Consider the following 21902-nt stretch of genomic DNA (forward strand, 5'->3'; position numbering starts at 1 on the left):
TTTCCCATTGACTGAAATTATGAGTCCACATTCAACGGATTTACCGACAGTCGGACGGTGAGTGGAAAACTTTCGTGGTGCAACAATGAAAGCAAAGTTTCCCTGTTCGGGAGTTACTGAAATTGTTTTGCTAAATGCGATAAGTCCCGCAGAAAAATGTTACAATTTATATCACACTAAAATCTGCTGTCCTCATCATCCTGGTGGCAAACAATGGAGATCCAATTTACTGCGGTACGTGTGCAAAATGGCATACTCGAACCCGGCAAAAGACACAAGCTTTTCTCCTCTCTATAATCGTTGGCAATGTCTTTCGGAATTGCACCGCAATTAATAACACAACGCAGGGTTTTATATAGTCATGCGAAGGTGAAAACAGGGGAGGCATCTCTATCTCAAATCCGAAAGAAACACGGCAGTGAAAGTTCGTTCTAGGAGGACATCAATTTACTTCACCCGTTCGGTTCATCCTTTGTGGCGAGGCAATCTGTTTGGAGTGGAGACACACTGTGTTCGAGAATGTGCTCCAGATGGAAGAGACTTGATTAGGCAGTGCGAAAAAGTCCACCACCTCGCAATTTGGTACGTAAAAATCTCAAAATGTAGAACCCGAAAGTGGATGAAGTTTTGTACCATTACTTGTCTTTAGTGAGCAAAGCTTAAGAAACAATGTAAATGCTGGGAATGGTATTTGTAAATTTTAAGATTCGAAATCAGCAGGACGCCATGTTAAAATCAGGATGAATAGAACAAGGTAGGAAATTTTTATCAAGATGAATGCAAATGGGATTTTTTTTTAATTAAATCATCTTCCGGAAAAGTACACCGTCCTCTAGTCCACGATGGATGTCTCACCACTTCACTCAGAGGGGACAAAACCTCTTTGGACACCAGAGAGCCACCGCTTCAAGAGAGCTGTTTCCTTCGCACTTCAGTTCCATCAAAAGCTGCTGGGGGCTTGTTTGTTCATGTGGTTGAAGTAATTAAAATTAATGAACCACTATGAAGTTCAGCAACGTATACACACGTCGCTCCCTGGCATATCCCTCCTCATCATGATAAAGTGATCGCCGGCAGGAAGTGGCAACGAAACCGAAGTGAACCGATTACCTGTCAGTCTAATGGAAGGTGACTTTCCTCTTCTTGTTCCCCTTACGTCGATATGATGGAGCATCGAAAGAGGAAAACTTTGCAGACAGCCACCCAACGCGCCCCACCTGCCTGCCAACACCGAACTTCTGCTTCTTCTTCTGCACGAACACGAGTATGCCAAAAGTTATAGTTATTTTTGCACCCGTCAGCCATCAATGATGGAAGAATGTTTTTTTCTTCTCTCTCTCTCTCTCTCTCTCTCTCTCTCTCTGTTTAGTCTATCGGGATGAGTGAGACAGGCAGCAGGCTAAGAGAAGTGCCCTCTTCAACGCAGAGAGTATCTGTACTCGTTGGCTCTTGTTGAACTTGTTGAGGTCTGGCGCTGGTTCTGATCTGGAAACAGGTAAGTATGGGGATCAACAGTGATGAAGGGATGTAGAATGGTCTTTTAATCCGGAGCTGGGTTTGCAATTTAATAAATGGGTTTCATTTGTTTTGGAATAGACAATGGAAACCGAGTAAAAAAAACTCCATAATCATAATGTCATAGATTAAATTGGCTTTCATTAGCAAAGCTGACATGGTTTATCGAATGCACCAACTTATCGATCGAATGGCAACATAGCTTCTGAAACAATGCTGGTTTATTAGGCTGAATTTCGGAAAATTATTTCTTAATACTAGCGATTAACAGTTGCTGGTCTGAAACAGAAAATAACCAGAAAAGTCTGAATGAAACTTTTCAATGTTTTCAGCATTGGAGATTTAATTTTATGATAAGCTACAGAAGCCCACAATCGTTCCGTTCCAAATAGGTAGCAGCTGCCGAAAATCGTTTCTGATGACATGCAGATACCGGAGAATGTTCCTAATGAGTTGAAGAATTAAAAAAAAAACATTGTTGGTAAAATATATTTAAGTTGCGGAGTAGCGATGCATGCCCGTTACTAATTGATTCTTTGATTTTCATGATGTTCTAGACGATGCTTGACGTTCATCATTTTTTCAAAAGAATATTGTTGATAATCAATAGTTTCCCGTAGAGAAAATGTCGATCGATTAATGCAAAAATATAGGAAATGTATCATGAAATAGCCGAGTTATAACCGTTCAAAACCTGACTACTTTTCGTTACATGTTCATTTTTCGTACTCGCAAAGTGTACCCTCATATAGAAAACAAAGACGTAGTCTTACGTCAAAACCGTTACTAGTAAGTTGCAAAAGCCGAAAATAATGTCTTAGCAGCAATGTTGCTGATTGATGAGCGAAGCCGCGATTTGAAACTGAAAATAACTGTCTCTATTCATCAGTCACCTACCGCTTTAAGAGAAAAGCGAAAGAGTGCCCTTTACGTTTACACCTTCATCCGTTCATTCTATGAAATGAACAAATCCAAGCCGGTGGCGAGGAAATTCGGGCAATGTGAGAGTGCCGCTCGAGTTTCAGGCGGCTTAAATCACTGAGTGACTGAGCCAATGGTTGAGCAATATTTTACTGATACGGATACAGAGACACGACAAAGGGAAAGAGAGTTTATTTCTCTCTGTCTGCCGCAGTCAGCGTTCTGTTTCATTGGTGAAGCTTATTGTTGTTATTCTTACTGATGCAGATTTGGTGTCTTCACCTCGGTCTTCACTCACTGAGCAATGCTCACCTAAGTTTTGCTGCGGGGAGGCGAAATGGTTTACAACAAATGGACGGTTTTGCGTTTACGAGGCATCTTGATGGCAGTGAGATGGACACTTTCAGTTTTAATCCAAAAAATAGTGTCGCATAAAATTAAATGTACGAAGTGCTTTGCTGAGCAGGGCTGGCAAAAATAGTGATTTTAGTGACCATGTAGATGAAATAAGTGAACAAATAACGACTTATAGTTGAAAAAAAGTGACTAAACTAAAAGTGACCTAAGAGATGAAAAGTAAATTTCTTAGATGATCTCTTGAATTTCTGAAATCGGTGCTTGCCAAAACTTCTCGCATTTTTTTTAAATTATGATTTTAATGGTTTTCTATAACTAAAGCTAATTTTTCGAAATTTTTTGAAGTACTAACACCCTTAAGGTGATACTCTAAGGAAGCCTTAGCGTGAAACATCAAAGGCACAAATGTCAGCTTCCACAAAACATACAAATTTGAAATTGCTACTCTCTGTTTGTAGTAGCACCAGCAAACAAGGAGTAGCAATTTCAAATTTGTATGGTTTGTGGAGCTTTGCTGATGATTCCGGAAATTCTCTGAGTTTCTCGAAGCTTCTTTAAGGTACCTGTTGTTGCACTTCTCATGTATGGTAGGGCAAACTACCTATCCATGGAGGGAAAGTACACCAACGAAATCAAGATGGTCAGACTAATGTTTCACGTGCATTTATTGCTCCCCCATAGGTCCGACACTTTTCTCCTCATGACGCCGCATGATCCTTCAACTCACTCCTACCAATTCTGTCTTCCCTGCATCCTCTCCCTAATCAATCCATCTTTTCTTTCTAACTATAATGTCTTCTTCTGGTGAGTACTCACTTTTCCGGCCGGGTGCACCCTTACCGCTGGTCGAGCCTGGCTGCTGGTGGCGAGCCCCGTCGCCTCGATGGCACAAACCTCCAACAGGGCTCCACCTCGCTTTAGGGTTCCACGTGCGTTGCGGACTTCGATGCAAGCACCGTCGCACGATGATAAGATGACTCTATCCGATGAGCAGCTGAAAGCCTATAACAGAAAAAGCCCTGGAACGACTTCCGTTAGTTCCAATGCGACGGACCTCTAGCATTGAGGAACTTACTTCATTTGAAGGCTTCGGGTTTCGAACGCAGATATTCACCGCCGTCAGGCACTGTCCGGACTCTCGCGTCTTGGTATCGAGTGGTTGATCTGCGTTAGCTGGTTGTTGCGCTGATGGTACGTTCGAGGGCACGTTTTGCCGTCGATTTCTTTTTTCGTGCGTCTTGACGCTTCTCGTTGCCAGTACGTGTGGTTGGTGTGACGAAATCTATACCAAGTAACATATCAAAATGGCTTCCAGCTATTGTACGTCCACAGTACCCACCTTCAGCTCATCGCAGTCTCCGAGAGGGCTGTTTTCGTTCCGATTCTTTTAACCGCTGCTGGACTTCCCAGAAACCGTCGGATTCCGATCGAAGCTTTAACCACTATCGAAACAGCAGCCCGCGCGACGATAAATTGCGCTACGCACTCTACTCGCCCTCGCGACGGCCAAAAAAAAAGACTGTTCGACTGACACCGTTTCTTTTTTGCGTGCTCGGCAACCTTTCCACTTCTGTCTTTTGTCGAGTCCAATGCGGGTTGCAAAATCCCTGAAGAATGGTGTTTGCGAAATAATTTGCGATCCTCGTTCGCTTTCAAGCGATGCCTCCCATGTGGCATAGTTTCACTGCTGCACGTTCGATCGGATCTACTCATTTTATTGTGTTTCCGACACCAGTTTAGTGCTGACCATAGGAGCAATAATACGAACCAAGCTAAAACGTAACACTGTAATTTTCATAAAATTATTTGAACTGCCCTTTGATTCTCTGATGTGTCTTGATGTTGTCGGAGCTTTCCTGAAGCTCTCAATTCTCGTAAATACTTTTGAACTTCATTGAAATTCTCTGGACTTCCGTGGAGTTACTTGAATTTTTCTATAGATTTCATAAATTCTCCACCTTCTCATCCATGCACTGTGTGTTTATGGCGTGACAATGAATCTATCTTCAGGTTCAACAGTCGACCCTTTGCATAAGTTGTTTAATTTCACTTGCCCCTTTATCAACCAGGCTTGAAATATAAACTCTTGTAAAAGGTACTCCGCCTGCCCGGTATAGTGGTTTAAGAAGAGTTTTGGCACCATTCCAGTCCGGGAATCTTTGTGGCAAGCTGTGGCATTCAAAACTGGCTTTTTGTATCGGCTTACGCTTTGCCATTATCACACGCGTACGAATACAGTCAAAGATTAAAAAACGCACCCAGACACAACTGCTTCACCGAACAGGTAGACTCACTCTGACCCAATTTGTCTCAATCAGCACACTCTGACTCAGACCTCGAGTTAGATTCATGGTGAATCAGAATGACTAAGATCAATGACTGAGAGAGAGAGTCTGGTTAGATGAACACATTCTCAGCAGTTGCCTGTTGTCCCGCTGAGATGAGTCGGAATATTTTTGTTATTGCGTCTGTCCTATTCGTAGTGAGAGCCTGGTATGAAAATGAACATTGTGAGTTGTATATCTCAAATACTGGTACTGAGTGTTCATTGATGCGAATATTTGCAACTTTGCAAAAGCCGTCCATCCGTTCCAAATAAGTTGCAGAAACTGAAAATCGTTGCTTATAAATTGTAGAAGTCGAAAATTATTTCTAATGAGTTGTAGAGGCTGAAAATCTTTTCTGATAAGATGCATTTTACAGATTTCATGTAATGAGTTGCATACGCCTTAACAATTGTTCCTACCCCAGTAACAATTTTCGTTTTATTAGGGTTCTGTAGACCATGATTTGGACTTGTAGAATGCTATAAAACCTCTATAAAGCTTGCAATGTTACTTGGGTAATAAGTTGCATAAGCAGAATATCGTTTCTCTCTAAAATCTTTCTAATTTTTCGAAATGGCGAGTTAAAAGATTGATAGTAAAAAGTTGCAAAAGCCGAATATCGTTTCTTAAAAGGAAGCTGCAGGAGCCCAAAATGGACCCGTTCCAAATAAGTTGCAGAAGCCGAAAATCGTTGCATAAATGTTACAGATGTCGAGAATTGTCCCTAATCAGTTGCAGAAGACAAACATCCTTTCGAATAAGTCGAAAATGGTTCGCAATGAGTTTCAGAATTAAAATTGCTAATAAGTTGCAAAAGCAGAAAATCGTTTCTAACAAATTGCAAAAAACGAAAACCGTAACTTACGTTGCGCATAATTTTTAATAAATTGTAGAGGCTGATAATCGTTTTTAACAAGATACAGATACTGAGTTGCAGACACCTTAAACAATGTTTTTTTTAAGTTGCCAAAGTAGATTGATCCTCATAAGTTGTAGAAGCCATATATTGTTTCTTGTTGTTGTAGAAATCAAAATCATTTCTTAAATTTGCCAAATTCTTAAAGCGTTCCTAATGAGCTCAACCGGGTTCTTAAATTTGAAAAATTTATCGATTACTATGTCAATCATCTTAAAGAGCTTCGTTTTCTGAGCACGACGATATTTTGCCGATCCCATTTACTTCCATCTCGATTTTCAAAATAATAACTTCACTGTTTGACACTAAACTAACAAATTGACAGCTCGCTTTTATGCTAAGTACTACCGAGAAATGCTTGTTACCGATTCACAGAATCCGGAACAATAAACCGTCATCTGTCCGAATTTATAGTTACATTTTGTTTATTAAGTATTCTTGAATTTTGATTTTAATTAAAACTTTTCCTTTTGGGCTGGTTCTTGTAAATAATAGAAAACTGCGAGTAAAACATAAATATAAAAACATTAAATATGATACCTAGTATTGTTAAAATAAATTCTACTATGGAGCCACCGCCAGAGATGAAGTGGTATAAAACCGTTGTTGGAGTAATGCGGATCAAAAAGGGAATTGGAGTCATCACATCAGCACTGGATCCGGGAGTGAAAAGAAGAGGATGGGATGGAAGAGAAAAGGAATAGGAGATGGATGGCTTGGAGAGGAGTGGATTGGCAAGGCCTCGATCACTCTTGTCGGGACCAGGAAACAATTAAGTCTATATATACAAATTCCTCACAAAAAAGTGATTTAAGTTCGGTCGATTTGGTGCAAGTGACGCTCCGAAGAGCTAAATCGTGAGTTATTGGATCGTCGTGTCCGCAATTGTGAGGTCTACTATACACCACGCTATACGGTGTCATAGCAGAAGATCCACCGATACTCACGCGCCCGTTCTGCTGCACGCCACGCCGTTTCCTAGCGTGTAGGCAGATTAACCGTAACCCGACCTACTCCGCTGGGGACCTACCGTTAACGGTCTCAGAGCGGATTCGACCGACTCCACTGTACGTGGAACCCACGTGGCAAAAATACGGACGGCACACATCTCCGCCGTAGCATCCCTGCGGCCGCCGCTGCTGAAAGTAACGCCGCCGTCGCCGCTTGTATCACCCGTCGAAGCCCGCCAGCACTATTCGGCTAACCCTGCGAAAGGTACGTTTTATCATCCATCCATCCTTCCGACTCCCACCACCAACGAGACCCAGCGCTGCAACGGTTATACAGAACGGCTCAAATAAACATTTGAAATCAAATTCTCCCTCTATTGATTAGTATTCCCTTTTTCGAAAGAGCCAGCCTGTTCGGCAGATGAGGGTTTTGTAGTCCGTTCGGTGGTTAGTTGTTGATGTGGCTTCCGGAAAGGTCGCCCGACCATCGACCAGCTGACTCTAGTGACAAGCATTCTCAGACAAGTCTGTTTAGAAAACTTCTGCCATGGCATTGTTTGACGTTGAAAAAGCGTTCAACGATGTCTGGCACGATGGCCTGGTCTATAAATTGCAGCAGTACGGTCTTCCAATCTTCCTCGTGAAGATCATCCAAAATTATCTACCGGCCAGGACGTTCCGAGTATCTCTGAATGGCATTTCATCGGTTACATTCAACATCGGTGCCGGGGTTCCACAAGGAAGTATAATTGCCCCCATTCTATTCAACCTGTTCACCTCCGATATGCCGGCTCTCCCTGATGGTGGATCGTTGTCTCTGTTCGCGGATGACACATCCATGCTATACAAGGATAGGGTGATCCGAGCTCTCACTACCAAACTTCAGAGAGGACTGAAAGATCCGTATAAACGCGGTAAAGACATCATCTTTCCACACTCTAAATCTCCGAGGCTTGTTCCGTCGGAGAATAACAAAATTTGCCTGAACAGCACAGTAGTGGATGTTTCAAAAGAGGTAGTCTACCTCGGATTAACACTGGACAGCAAACTGATTTACAGGTAGCATGTTGACAAAACAAAAACAAAATGCTACATCTTGATAAGGTCGCTGTACCCGCTTATCAACAGGAGATCCACCCTTTTCCTGAAAAACAAGCTTGCTGTCTACAAGCAAATAATCCTTCCCGTAATAGAGTACGGGTTACCAATCTGGGAGAGTTGCGCAAATTCTCATCACCTCAAACTACAAAGGATCCGGAACAAGATCTTGAGGATCTTCTTCTTCTTATTCGAATTTCAAGCTTATTGCTTAGCGCATATTAGCTTATTGCGTGCTCTCAACTTAGTGTTCTAAATGCACTTCCACAGTTATTAATTGAGAGCTTTCGATGCCAAAACCAATGCATGAATTTGTATATTATGTGGCAAGCACAATGATACTCTATGCCCAGGGAAGTCGAGAAAATTTCCAACCCGAAAGATTCCCTCGACCGGACCGGGAATCGAACCCGCCGCCTCCGGCTTGGTAATACCGTGCCTTTACTGACTAGGCTATAAGGCCCCGACTAAATCCTGAGGATGATCCTCAACAATCTTCAAACCTTGGCGTTACGGAGAAATGCGACCATCGAAAGGTTCAGAGATTGCTGCATGCGATCCGATCAACAGATCATTAGGGTTCTGGCACATTAGGTTGAGCAACTAGGTTAATTTGGTCGAATAATAAATTCATGGAACAACATGTGAAAAATGCATACAAGCTTTTTGTAAATAAACAAAACTTCTTATGCCCTTTTCTCGCCACCCATATGACACCAACGCAAACCATCAACATTAGCGGGTAGGAGAAGCATTCCCCTTCCCGATGATATTGTTGGTTTGCGTGGGCGACCCTCGGTTGGCGAGAAAAGGGCCTACAAATGATTGTTAAAAAAAAGCTTGTATGCCCTTTTCACATGTGGCTCTTGAATTGTATAATTAAAATCAACAAACATGCTTTCCATCAAAGTAAAATGTAAACTCAAGACCAACAATTGAAATGGACTTAACTCCATTTTGTAAACAAACCTTGTGAGGCCATTTTCTCGCGAACCGAAACCTTCATTCGCAAACCTAAACCACAATCGGGTAGAGAAGAAGTTCCCCTACCTGTTCATTATGTTGGTTTGCCTTTGCGGACTTCCATTCGCGAGAAAATGGCCTTACAAGGTTTTTTTTACAAAATGGAGTTAACGCCATTTCAATAGTTGGTCTTGAACTATTACAATGTAAAACTACTGCAAATCGGGGAATGTTGAGTTTTTCCGATTCGTCATTTGGAATGGAACTGCTCACTTAATACCATTTCCAAAATAATTGGTACTAGAAAATAGCGCAAGAAAAGCAACTCAAAGATTGACTGTAGCATTGTTGAGCGTAATACAACTGAACGAAAGCCTCGAACGATGTCCTCTTTGATTATCTGATATGTCATTCAAATTCAAGGTCATCTCGCACAAAGAATCTTCATTATAAAGCCCTCGTTCTTCGTACGATTCAAGCATGTGTGGAATCAAGTCCAGCCACATTAACTCAAATGACCAAATAGCAGGATAAGCTCAAAAACTGGTTGGATACACGACAAACCTAATGCAATACAGGAGAGAGACCATTGCATTTACCAACGAAACTGAATTTTCAGCCTGACAGACCCCTGCAATTCAAATCAATCGGAGATTATCCAGGCTGTAGGAAGTAGCAAGAAAATGGCCATTCCACATTCCGGATTTTCAAAGACTAGGAACGTCGTCGTGCATGCTTTCAGAGGATGCATTCTACGATGAACGGTTTTGCATGGGTCTTTCATTCAGCTTATCAGTTGCTCATAAATGTCCTAAATCCCCATCCACTAGCAGCCCAGCTTTACCATGCCAATGCCATAATGGAGCAAGCAATTCCTTTGATGGCCGGTCAGTCAATCTGCCCCATCGTGCAGATCAGAGTAGGCCTGTGATGGATGGCCAAATCCAAATCAAGTTTGTCGTTGTCATCGTCGGACGAAAATGCATTTTGAACTACAACCATATTTATTCATTGAAAATTTACGCTTCGAAACAAAAAACAACTGCCGGCAGTTCTCTAGGTAGAACGTTAACCCTTATTTCGAAACTACAACTGCTTTTGCTTAAAACATTCGAAATGTTGCTTTGATTTCAAGGTTAAAACCGATCAATCAGAATGTGATTTGCCTGCTGATCCGATATCAATTATTTACCTTCTTATAAGATGATAGCAAATTGGGGTCGACGAGCACGGGTCACCTCCTTTTCAATGCGAAGAAAGTTGATCCCTGCTGTAAGCGTCCAAAGAAAAGATACCCGACAAAAGAGGAAAAACTTCTGCACTGTTGGAAAGATAACACATTTAGCTGAAGAGGACCTCGTCGAATGGAAAGTTTTCCATTAAGCTACCATCATGCTTTCTGTGATCCGCACTAAACACGAAAGTTTTACAGCAATCAAGTCGATGATGAAAGTTGAAACCGTTTTACTCCGTCGCCACTGGATGCCCCGAACAAATTTCCACTAGGATGGTATCGTTTTACCATCGGAAGCCCATAAATCATCAGCTTGCCGTTGTTTGTTGCTACCAGATACTGGCCGAATAATTTCCGGGAAATTCATTTGGAAAATGGCCTCATGAATCACTGCTAAGCGACGCGCTACACTATTGTAATACCTGGGCTGCGGTGGAACTTAGTTCAATTTGGAAATAGTTGTAGCATTTGGCTGAGCACCAATTCATCATTGTTATGTCGCAATAGAGCTTTCCTGTTCTCGTAACTTTTTACTTTTGCTATCACTGCTTTGCAGCTATGAATATAATCATGTGATGAACTTATGAACCTGCAATGAACTGTAGCAAATTTAAGTTCATTTATATTTTTTCAAACGCTAATATTCTTCTAAAATCGGGAATACTCTATTCTCAAAATTGCTTCGAAACGACATGCTATGAAAAGCTACCCGGTGCATTACGATCGGACGGAATATACGGATGTAAATCAAACGAACCGCCATTTTCACCCAAGTCAAACTATGCCAATTAAAGAGCGGGTAAGCGGTGTTCCATTCTAAAATGCCAATGATGAGGGCCGACGAGCGCAGCTACTCCCTAAAGTAGAAAATGTGGCGAAAAATGCAATATTACAATTTAAGCATGATTTAGAAAATGAATTTTGCCCAAAGTTTTTTTTTTTTGAAAATAATACATGCCGAGCAAACCCTGTGGCTGACCATGTTCAGCTTTCTCGCAAAAGTTTTCTTTTATTTCACAGGGCTGTCAAAAATAGTTATTTTAGTGACCATGTTGAAGAAATGAGTGACCAAATAGTGCCTTACAGTTGTAAAAAAGTGACTAAAAAGTGAACTAAGAGAAAAATAAAAGTTTAAAAGTTTTTTATATATAGAGGTAGGTAATGGATGTAATGTCGGCCTAAATGCCCCTAATTTGGGCCCATACATAAATTCAGCAATCGACTAAATTTTCAATAGGGACCAAAAATATCCAATAGTACCGTCCCAATGACGCGTTCATCTAGATAAAATTGACAAATAGCAAGTTTTTTTTAGCAATGAGCCCAATCTTAGATCCATAGGCCCACATTAGAGCCATTTACCCTATTTGAAAAAATATGGCTTACATTATCACTACATCCCACTATTAATAGAATGATTTGAGATAACGTGTTTAATATTGATGGACTGCAGTACTTATATTCGTGTCGCCACTGCAGGAGAGTAAAAATTGATTTGATTTGACAGCTCGAAACTGCTGCTAACTGCTAACTGAATAACTTTAAAGTAGGATAACTTAGTTGAGGTAGAAATTTTAGAAATACGATCCACGCCATGTGACAATAGCTATTATTATGTTCTGCTATTTTTCATTTGTTTTGATTTGTCAATATGTGGGACGACGGTTCATCAGTCAAGCGGTGGAACCGATTGAGATAGGGTGACAAACTCGACGGTGCGGGTGTTAACAATCTCCCTCCGGTGCTTCTGGAACAGCACCCCGATCATCTACGTCGAGCACGGCAAGTCTCGATGTCGGTCGCGTCTGCACGGCAGCCTGTCGAACTTTGCCATCAGCCCCTTGGAAGGTCTGGATCACCTTACCTCGGACCCACTCATTACGCCTTCCACCGTCTACAACCAGAACAAGGTATCCGACCTGTAAGGATTTGGTCTCGTTGAACCATTTCGGTTGACTGGTAAATACTCCACCAGAAAGCGTTGCCAGAACTTGTGCAGTTGTCGTTGGATTCCTCCCCAAAGCTTCATACTCTTCGGAGTCCAACGGTAAATATGTCAGAGGCCTCGAGTTGACAATACTCTCTGCTTCTACAACCAGCGCACAGTGATCCAGAATGCAGATTTAGGTGGAAAGATAAGTTTTGAGCCTGAAATTGAAATTGTAGACACAAAGTGTTTTCTACAATGTTGTTCCTTATAGTAAGGCCCTCATTTTAATTACAATGAATTCTAGGGTGGTTCTCATTGAAAAAAATCTAACCTTTTGTTTGAAGAAATAAAGGTATACAGTCTTCGGCAAGTTATAGCTGAGCTAATTTCAAGCATTTTGTAGAGAAAACCGTTTTGTATCTCTTAAATTGATCGATTAAGAGCTATTTTCTTTAATTAAGTTAGGGTGTCTCTAAAAAAAGTTTTTGTGCTTTTTTGTTTTACAAAATAATGTGTCGTTTGAAAAAGTTGTAGCTGAGTTAATTTCAAGCAACTTTGTCCAAGATATTTTTTCTATCTCTTAACGTTCTCGTTTTAGAGTAATTTTTCGGAGTTGACTTAGGGTGTTCCTGGAAAAAATAGTTTTTTAGCACTAACTTTATTAGTTCAAGATTCTCATGAGAGTCATATTCGAAAAACTTTTAAAGTAGAGAAAAAGTAGTAGAAAAACGTCAATAACTCATTCCATAACGAACCACCTTTGCGTTTGGACGCGCTTTAGCAGCGCTCTTGTATATACTTTTAAATATCCAAACAATTTTTTTATCATATTTTAAAAACTGACCCGCGCGAACTCCGTGTTTATTTTAAACGTTTTTTTTTTATCATCCGACGCGAGTGCAATGAAGTGCGGAATAGTGAATTGCGTGCAAAAAGACAATCGCTTTCTATGGCGCTGCCATGGCACCTGCAACCGGACCTTTCACGCAGGTTGTGTTGGTGCACAGCGAAATCATGAAGACATTCTTCGGACCTTCATGCTGCCTTTGTGCCAAGACTGCCAGGATAAGTTCATAAATGAACTTAATCTGAAGGAACTGTCTACAACATTGAATGGCATCAAAGAAAACATTGGCAATACTTTGGAAGCAAATCACAAATTGCTTACTAACTTCAAAAACCTCAGTGCGACGCATGACGCAGTGCTTGAACACATTGAAGAAATGCTTGACAATATTAAGCGTAGCATGTCGACCGTCACCAGCAGCAACAAACTTATTGCTGTTGAAATGAAAAATGCAATCTCATCAATTCTGGACACACCTTCGGCGGACACCTGCACAGCTGTAAAAGCGGCAGCCAAATCAGCGGCAACAGCAGCAGTAGCGGCAATAACAACAACAACAACGCATTCAATTAACCAACTACCTGCAATAATTTCCACACTCAAGAATGAGTTAGCGGACTCCCAAAGTACTCTAGCATGTGAAATAAAATCTCACATAGAAGAAATGGCAAAATCTCTTTCAACACCAGCCGTCATCATTTCCAAGAATTACACAATTGACGAACCAGCCCCCAGCTGGCGAATCTTGGGAAATAAAAAAGTATGGAAGCGTGACTGGACAGAATATGACGCCAAGCAACATTCCCGCCGTCTCCAGGAAAAAAACGAGGAAAAAGCCAGACTTAGGCGCAAAAAACGAGAAAAGAAACCAGGTAACAACCCCCACAACAATACCAACAAAAACAGCGGCAGTAACAACTACACTATTGGCAATTGCAACAATAACAACAACAACAACAACAACAACAACAACAACAACAACAACAACAACAACAACAACAACAACAACAACAACAACAACAACAACAACAACAACAACAACAACAACAACAACAACAACAACAACAACAACAACAACAACAACAACAACAACAACAACAACAACAACAACAACAACAACAACAACAACAACAACAACAACAACAACAACAACAACAACAACAACAACAACAACAACAACAACAACAACAACAACAACAACAACAACAACAACAACAACAACAACAACAACAACAACAACAACAACAACAACAACAACAACAACAACAACAACAACAACAACAACAACAACAACAACAACAACAACAACAACAACAACAACAACAACAACAACAACAACAACAACAACAACAACAACAACAACAACAACAACAACAACAACAACAACAACAACAACAACAACAACAACAACAACAACAACAACAACAACAACAACAACAACAACAACAACACCAACGACAACAACAACAACAGCAACAACAACAACTACAACTACAACAATAACAACAACAACAGCAATAACAACAACATCAACAACAACAGGACCCGAAGCAGCCATCTCTACAACAGCACTGCATTACCTTTGGATAAAGAACTTTTGGCTGCTGCACGAATACAATTTTCTCGGCCACCCAAAGAAAGCGGACTAAATTTCATTAATTTCGAAAAAGGGGAAACTATTAACCCTTATCGAACTGAAAAACCAACTGAGCGAGAACACCCTCCTCTTCTGGACCCCATGCGTCCGCCAATAGTGAGACTTACTGAACAGTCCGTAACTGGCGACCAACGCTTCCTGAAGGCCCGTCTAAGGGACCCGAAAATTATGGACATTGTTCGGACCTACCTCTCCTTCCTGCATGACCAGCCATCATCAACATGTATTCGCGGAATCACCAAAACCAGTGCTATTCTAATGCTAGCAGCTGAAGGACTACCAAAAGACAGAAATCTCCTGCACGAAATTTTCCTGGACGTCCATGAAGAACTTGGAATTACTCGAAACGACGCCTTGGCAGACCTGCAATCCTACCGTACATTCCTGTCCAGTGAACGCACGCAACGGCTACAATCTACTAGGGAGGCCGCCCTCAAATTTTACAATCCTGTAAATTTTCAACGCCGCTGACGCACCTTGAGGAAGACTCATTATTTCTATATAACGATGCTCGGCATGAGACTGAGGTAACTAATAATAACAATGACCATACTTTATCAACCGACGTATTTCCAACAATTTCTTCACACAGACAGAATGCGACTGAAATTTTGATTTATTGTCAAAATTTCAATCGCATGAAAAGCCCAGCTAAAATGAAGGAAATTTATCAACATTTATTATGCTCATCCTTTTCGGTCATTCTGGCAACTGAAACAAGCTGGGACGAAAGCGTAAAAAGTGAAGAAATCTTTGGAAATGCCTTTAATGTATTCAGAGACGACAGAAATTTTCATGCAACTCAGAAGAAGTCAGGCGGTGGAGTCCTTATAGCTCTTGCGACCAATTTTAACTCAGAACTCATCATTACACCAAAATTTACAGAATTTGAGCATATTTGGGTGAAATCACACATAGCCGGTGAAACGCACGTGTTCGCCTCAGTGTATTTTCCACCAGACCATGCTCATAAAAGCACTTATGAAGCCTTCTTCCAAAGTGCTGAACAAATTCTATCTGACCTTCCTCCTGAGGTTAAAGTTCACATCTATGGAGACTTTAATCAACGCCATGCTGACTTCATTCTGGACTCTGAAAATGAATGTATCTTACTCCCAGTCGTTGGGGATAATGAAACATTGCAGTTCATATTTGACAAAACTGCTAATTTAGGACTGAACCAAATTAACCACATCAAAAACCAACAAAATTGCTATTTGGACTTTTTACTAACGAATATTTATGAAGATTTCTGTGTGACCGAATCATTAAATCCACTGTGGAAAAATGAAGCGTTTCACACAGCAATCGAATATTCTTTATTTATGCATGAAAACCAAAGACCCAACGACTGCGAATACGAAGAAGTCTTTGAATACAAATTAGCAGACTACGAAAAAATAAAATTTAAATTAAACAGTGTCAATTGGCAATTAATTTTAAGGAATGTAGGAAATGTCGAAATTGGTATAGACGTGTTCTATAAAATTTTAACAGAAATAATTTCGGAAGAAATACCTTTGAAGAAAAAAAGACGTAACAGAAACACACAAAATCCAGTCTGGTTTAACAGACAAATAAAAAACTTGAAAAATCGGAAGCAAAAAGCACATAAAATTTATAAAAAACACAATAGTAGTAATAATTTATTAATTTATTTGGATCTATGCGATCAACTGAATTTAGCTATCAGTACTGCATTTGAAGAATATAATGCAAAAACTGAACGTGAAATAAAGTCCTGTCCGAAGAACTTCTTTAATTACGTAAAAACGAAATTAAAATCTGACAATTTTCCTTCAATAATGCATCTAGACGAAAATGTCGGTGATAGTTCGGAAAAAACTGTAATCTATTCGCAAAATTTTTTCAAGAAATTTATACGACATTTTCTGAAGAAGATCGTGACCGCGATTATTTTGCATTTTATCCAGAATTTTCAAGGGACATTGGCCTCAATCAACTTCAAGTGCAGGACATTTTGCAGGCTTTAAAAAATTTAGATGCCTCAAAAGGTCCTGGACCTGACGGAATTCCTCCAGTATTTATTAAATGTCTAGCAATGGAACTCACTGCTCCATTGTTTTGGCTTTTTAATATGTCCCTGGAATCCGGAACCTTCCCTAAAATTTGGAAAACCTCATTTCTAGTACCTATCTTTAAATCTGGTCGAAAATCTGACGTACGTAATTATCGTGGAATAGCCATTATCTCTTGCATTCCTAAGCTTTTCGAGTCAATTATCAACGAAAAATTATTTCTCCAAATCAAAAATAGAATTACTGACATGCAACACGGCTTTTTCAGGGGTCGTTCGACCTCGACCAACTTACTTGAATTTATAGACTATTCATTGAATGCAATGGATAATGGAAACCACGTAGAAGCTCTCTATACAGACTTTAGCAAGGCATTTGACCGCATTGACATACCAATGTTACTCTTTAAACTGCATAAAATTGGAATTAAGTCAGGGCTCCTGAAATGGCTTGAATCATATTTAACTAACCGCCAACAAATAATTAAATTCAACGGAAAGAAATCGAGCCCAATTCAAGTCACTTCAGGCGTCCCCCAAGGCTCTCATTTGGGACCTCTCCTTTTTATTCTATACGTAAACGACATATCTTACATTCTCAAAAAACTTAAATTGCTTATTTATGCCGACGACATGAAGCTCTTTTTGGAAATAAGAAATGAAGAAGACATCAATATATTCCGGAATGAAATACACATATTCTACATATGGTGCAAAAAAAGTCTACTAGAATTGAATGTAAAAAAATGTAACTTAATATCATTTAGTAGAAAAAGAACAACTTCAAATATTTCAATTGCATTAGGAAATCAAACTGTAGACAAATGTGAAAGAGTTAGGGACTTAGGAATTATCTTAGACTCTAAGCTAACTTTCATAGACCATTACAATACAATTATTCACAGGGCAAATAACATGCTAGGCTTTATCAAGCGCTTTTGCTATAACTTTCAGGACCCTTACACAATTAAAACACTATATATTGCCTATGTGAGGTCAATACTGGAATATTGCAGCATTGTATGGTCTCCATTTTCAATCACGCACGAAGAAAGATTAGAATCAGTACAAAAACAATTTCTATTATACGCTCTTCGTAAATTAGGTTGGACTTCATTTCCTCTTCCATCATATGAAGCACGCTGCATGCTTATAAACATACAAACATTAAAAGAGCGTCGTGAATATGCAATGGTTTCATTTGTAAATGATATCGTTTCGCAGCGAATTGACTCAACAGAACTTTTATCAAAATTAAATTTCCATGCACCCACTCGGCAACTCCGAAATCGAAATTTATTTGCCATAAAACATCATCGCACAAATTATGCAAAATATGGGCCATTAAGCCGCATGATGGCCTCTTACAATAAACACTGCGAAACCATTGACTTCACAATGTCTCGGCATAAACTAAAGCAATATTTTTATTCCATAAGAAATAACAACTCATAAAAGAAAAGACAAGAAAGCTGACACTACTTTTTTATATAAATATATATTTAAGAAAACAAAACTGTATTAATTAATTGTACTAGTCTACGTTGGTTGACGAAATAAATAAATAGATCGGCAAAATATATCGACAAGCTCTGTGCAGCAAAAATTTTCGCCTTTGAAAGATCTAAAAGTTATTTGAAAATATCTTTGCTAAGAAAATTGAAATAAGAAAACTAGAGCAAAACAACTGTTTTTTTGTAAAGACACCCTAACTCAATTTAGAAAAATTGCTTTAAATCGGTCAATTTATGAGATACAAAAAGTTGCTTGAAATTAGCTCCGCTATAACTTTGCCGAAGAATGTATGCCTTAATTTCTTCAAACAAAAAAGTTAGATTTTAGATTTCCTTGATAATAAGAACCACCCTAGAATTCATTGACATTAAAAATGACCCAACTATAAGGAACAACTTTGTAGCAAACACTTTTTGTCTACAATTTCAATTTCAGGCTCAAAACTTATCCTTCCACCTAAATCTGCATTCTGGACCACTGTGCAACGTTTGCAGCTCCTCGTCGTTCAATTTCCCCTCTGTGTATGCATTTTTCATAGCTTACTTGACAGATTGTACAATCTTTCCCAAGCGTCGTACATAGGAGATGCAGGTGGCCGTTTACAAACTGTATGCAAGCTCGAGGTGTACGGCTCGCACAGTGAGACACGTAAAAAGAGCGATCCATCTCTTTACGTTCGACCTTCCCATTTTCGCTAGAGGCGGACCAAAATAGTACAGGCCCACGTAGCTCAACGAACGAACATGCATTGCCAAGCGGGGCTGGAGGTAGTGCAGCCATCGGTGGATTGTTAGGACTAGAGTCGGTGTATAATGAGTCACGCCAAGAGAAAAACAGTTGAACTCGCATCACGGTTTTCGAAAGATTCCCTTTCTTTTAACTTGGCAACAGAGGACTTCTGCATCAACTTCAAATGACTTCTAGCGAGGAAAAAAAATAACGGCTGTAGTATATCATTATATCAGTGATTTTGTGGAATTATCTTAAGGAAAAATAGTAGAAATTGTCATTACTGATCATTACAAAACGTATCGCATGACAAATGTAATGCTCACTGCGTGTATATGATCATTTCTTCGGTTATATTTAATATTTAATTGCAATACCTTTCGTGGACCTTTCATAGCATCGTAATGCTTGTTTACTTTGCACGATAGGTAGCCGGTTTGACAGTTCAATAGGTAGACTTGGCTTCACTCTTGGCGTGACTCATTATACACCGACTCTAGTTAGGACGAGCCTTGCGTACCTGTCACTTATATGCGATCTTCTTCACGAGCTGACGTAAGTTTGAGATGGTATAACGCTGACGGAAGTTCGTTAACAACGGTTTCAATATTTCGCATGTCGGTTGCGGCAATGATAATCCCCTATCAGAAGGCTCACTGCTCGGTGCTTCGAAGGCAAGATAATTGGAAACCGGGCCATCGTAAGTCACATCCATCGCAGCTACTATACGACTTCGTTGCCGCAACAAACCAGCGTCGTCTACTGCTGGCAGCTTGCTTTTCCGATCGAGGGACACCTGGTTGTCGTTCTGTTCGGGCTTATTCCGTCCGAGGGTGGCTTCGCTGTACAAGCTTCAAAATCGCGCAATCTGCACCGAGCAGCTCGGCTTGTGTAAGGGATCCACTCAGCTTCCGTTCCGGTTTGGCGATGTTGAAGAGAAAACGAAAACGTAGTCCAGTACTGGTTCAACTGCGAAGTGTAACAACACCGAAGGTCTGACATCTTCGGAAGTAGAATCCGTTGGCTCGGCCGACCTGGGCCAAGCATCTTCGTAAGAAATCTGGCCCGTTGAACCATTGGCCATCTTGGTTAAAGTAACGTCCACGTTCCCACTTGGTTGCCTCATCTGCTGGGGTAAGCTTGGACGGCACCCATCGCCATTGACGTACATCCGTACTGTCTAGAATCTCTCCTTCTCGATGAGCTACGAAGGGCTTGTAGCGTCGCGGGTCTGACCGGATCCATTATCTCGATGTCGTAGAGTCTGTTCAGAGAAATCTTTTGGAAAATACATTAGGATGATTGTCTTGTACGAATTTTACTTTCAACGGAAATCAAAGCACAATCGGGTGCTTCATCTCCTACCGTAGGTAACGGTCGTTCGAATGTAGGCTACAAACGAGTATGCAATCTAACTGGTGTCAACGAAAACGTGTAGTTGAGCATCCTTATACGTTGTTACAGTGGCTAGTGGAAAGTAACATCTCGGTACCTTCACAGCTTCATCCCACTCTATTCTAGCTCGCCACAAGTCCTGGATCAGCACCTTTCCGTGAATTATGAAAAGTGCAAGTCATCCCAGCGGGTCAAACAGTGACATTACGCACCGTAGTACTCGTCGGTCGGGTGCCGCTGTCTAGGAAATTCCTGACTTCCTCTCCGATACGGGTGGAAAAGCTCAATTCATCCGAGCTTGATGACCACAGCATTCCGAGTACTCGGTCCACTTGTTCACCACAATCAAGATAATAGGTTATTCTTGCTATCTACCACCGCTGATTCGCCGAGTTTCAACAAGAATTTTTCACTGTTCGATCTCCAATTTCGTAGATTAGATGGAATACTCCGTTGTGATGTACCAGTCGTACTTTTTTTGAAGCCTTCCCCGCTTGACTTTCGATACCAAAGCTGTCGAGGTAATCGTCGACGTAGCCCTATGGTACTGTTGAATGTGTTCCAATGCGTTCAAATTTTTTACATCAGGTGAATGTGGAACCGAACGTAGCAACGTTCATCAGGTAAATCACCACCGGTCCACCGGGTTTATCACTCTACAGGAAGCGCAGTCGGTTTCTATCGGCTACTCGAATGCCTAACTGATGGAACATTTGCTCTATATCTGCACTGACAGCAACGAAGTACACACGGAAACGGAACAGTACAGCAGGCAGGAGTGTTAATTGGTCCGGCCCTTTCAGTAAGACACTATTCAGCGATACACCAGAAACTTTTGCCACCGCGTTCCATGCAAGACGCACTTTTCCAGGTTTGTTGTAGTTTGTAACTGCTCCCAAGGGTAAGAACCATACTTTTTTGGGGTCTGCAGTGTCCGAATCGGCTGGGGTTTCCCGATGTTCTCTCGTAAGGCTGGGTTGCATTCGATCCTCCGTTGGAGAAACTGATATCTTCGCAATGCCATACCGTAGCAATCGGGTAACTCAATGTAATGTTTCCAACAAATCTTGAGCTCGTTTTTGCTCCACGCTGGGAATGGCCCCGAGTTGCATTACTCCATTCTCTTTCGCAGCGAAGAACTGTTTAACAGTCTCGTAGAACTCGTCGTCTCTCGTACATCCGCATATATGGAAGCTGAATCCTTCGTTGGCCCGTGAATCTTGCCGCCCATCCTAACCGCGTTTTAACGGCAATCGGTCCAGAACCATCTCCCTCTTTTGTCTTCAACGGCACAAGTTTTAGGTTGTCCAGCCCGATTAGAATCTCCGGTCTGGCGTTGTGGTCGCTCTGAATTGGAAACTGCTTCAAATAAGCGAATAATAAGGTCCAAGTTCTTTACCGTACGTGCGTTTACTAGCTTGTGTTCCGGTCCCGAAATTGTAATCGTCACGGTCTGCGACTCCTTCTCTACACGCGACGTGTCCCCGGTCCATCTCAGACAGAGTGGATG

At 40.8% G+C, this 21902-nt stretch overlaps 1 protein-coding gene across 1 annotated transcript in view; it reads right to left on the reverse strand.

Annotated features, from left to right (window-relative positions):
- Positions 1–21902, reverse strand: part of LOC135700800 (uncharacterized) — a 296750-nt gene that overhangs the window by 205126 nt on the left and 69722 nt on the right. The window lies entirely within an intron of this gene.

This window comes from Ochlerotatus camptorhynchus, unplaced genomic scaffold, assembly GCF_037179485.1.
Source record: "Ochlerotatus camptorhynchus isolate MF236.1 unplaced genomic scaffold, CSIRO-AGI_Acam_v1.1 ptg000142l, whole genome shotgun sequence".
Taxonomy (NCBI): Eukaryota; Metazoa; Arthropoda; class Insecta; order Diptera; family Culicidae; genus Ochlerotatus; species Ochlerotatus camptorhynchus.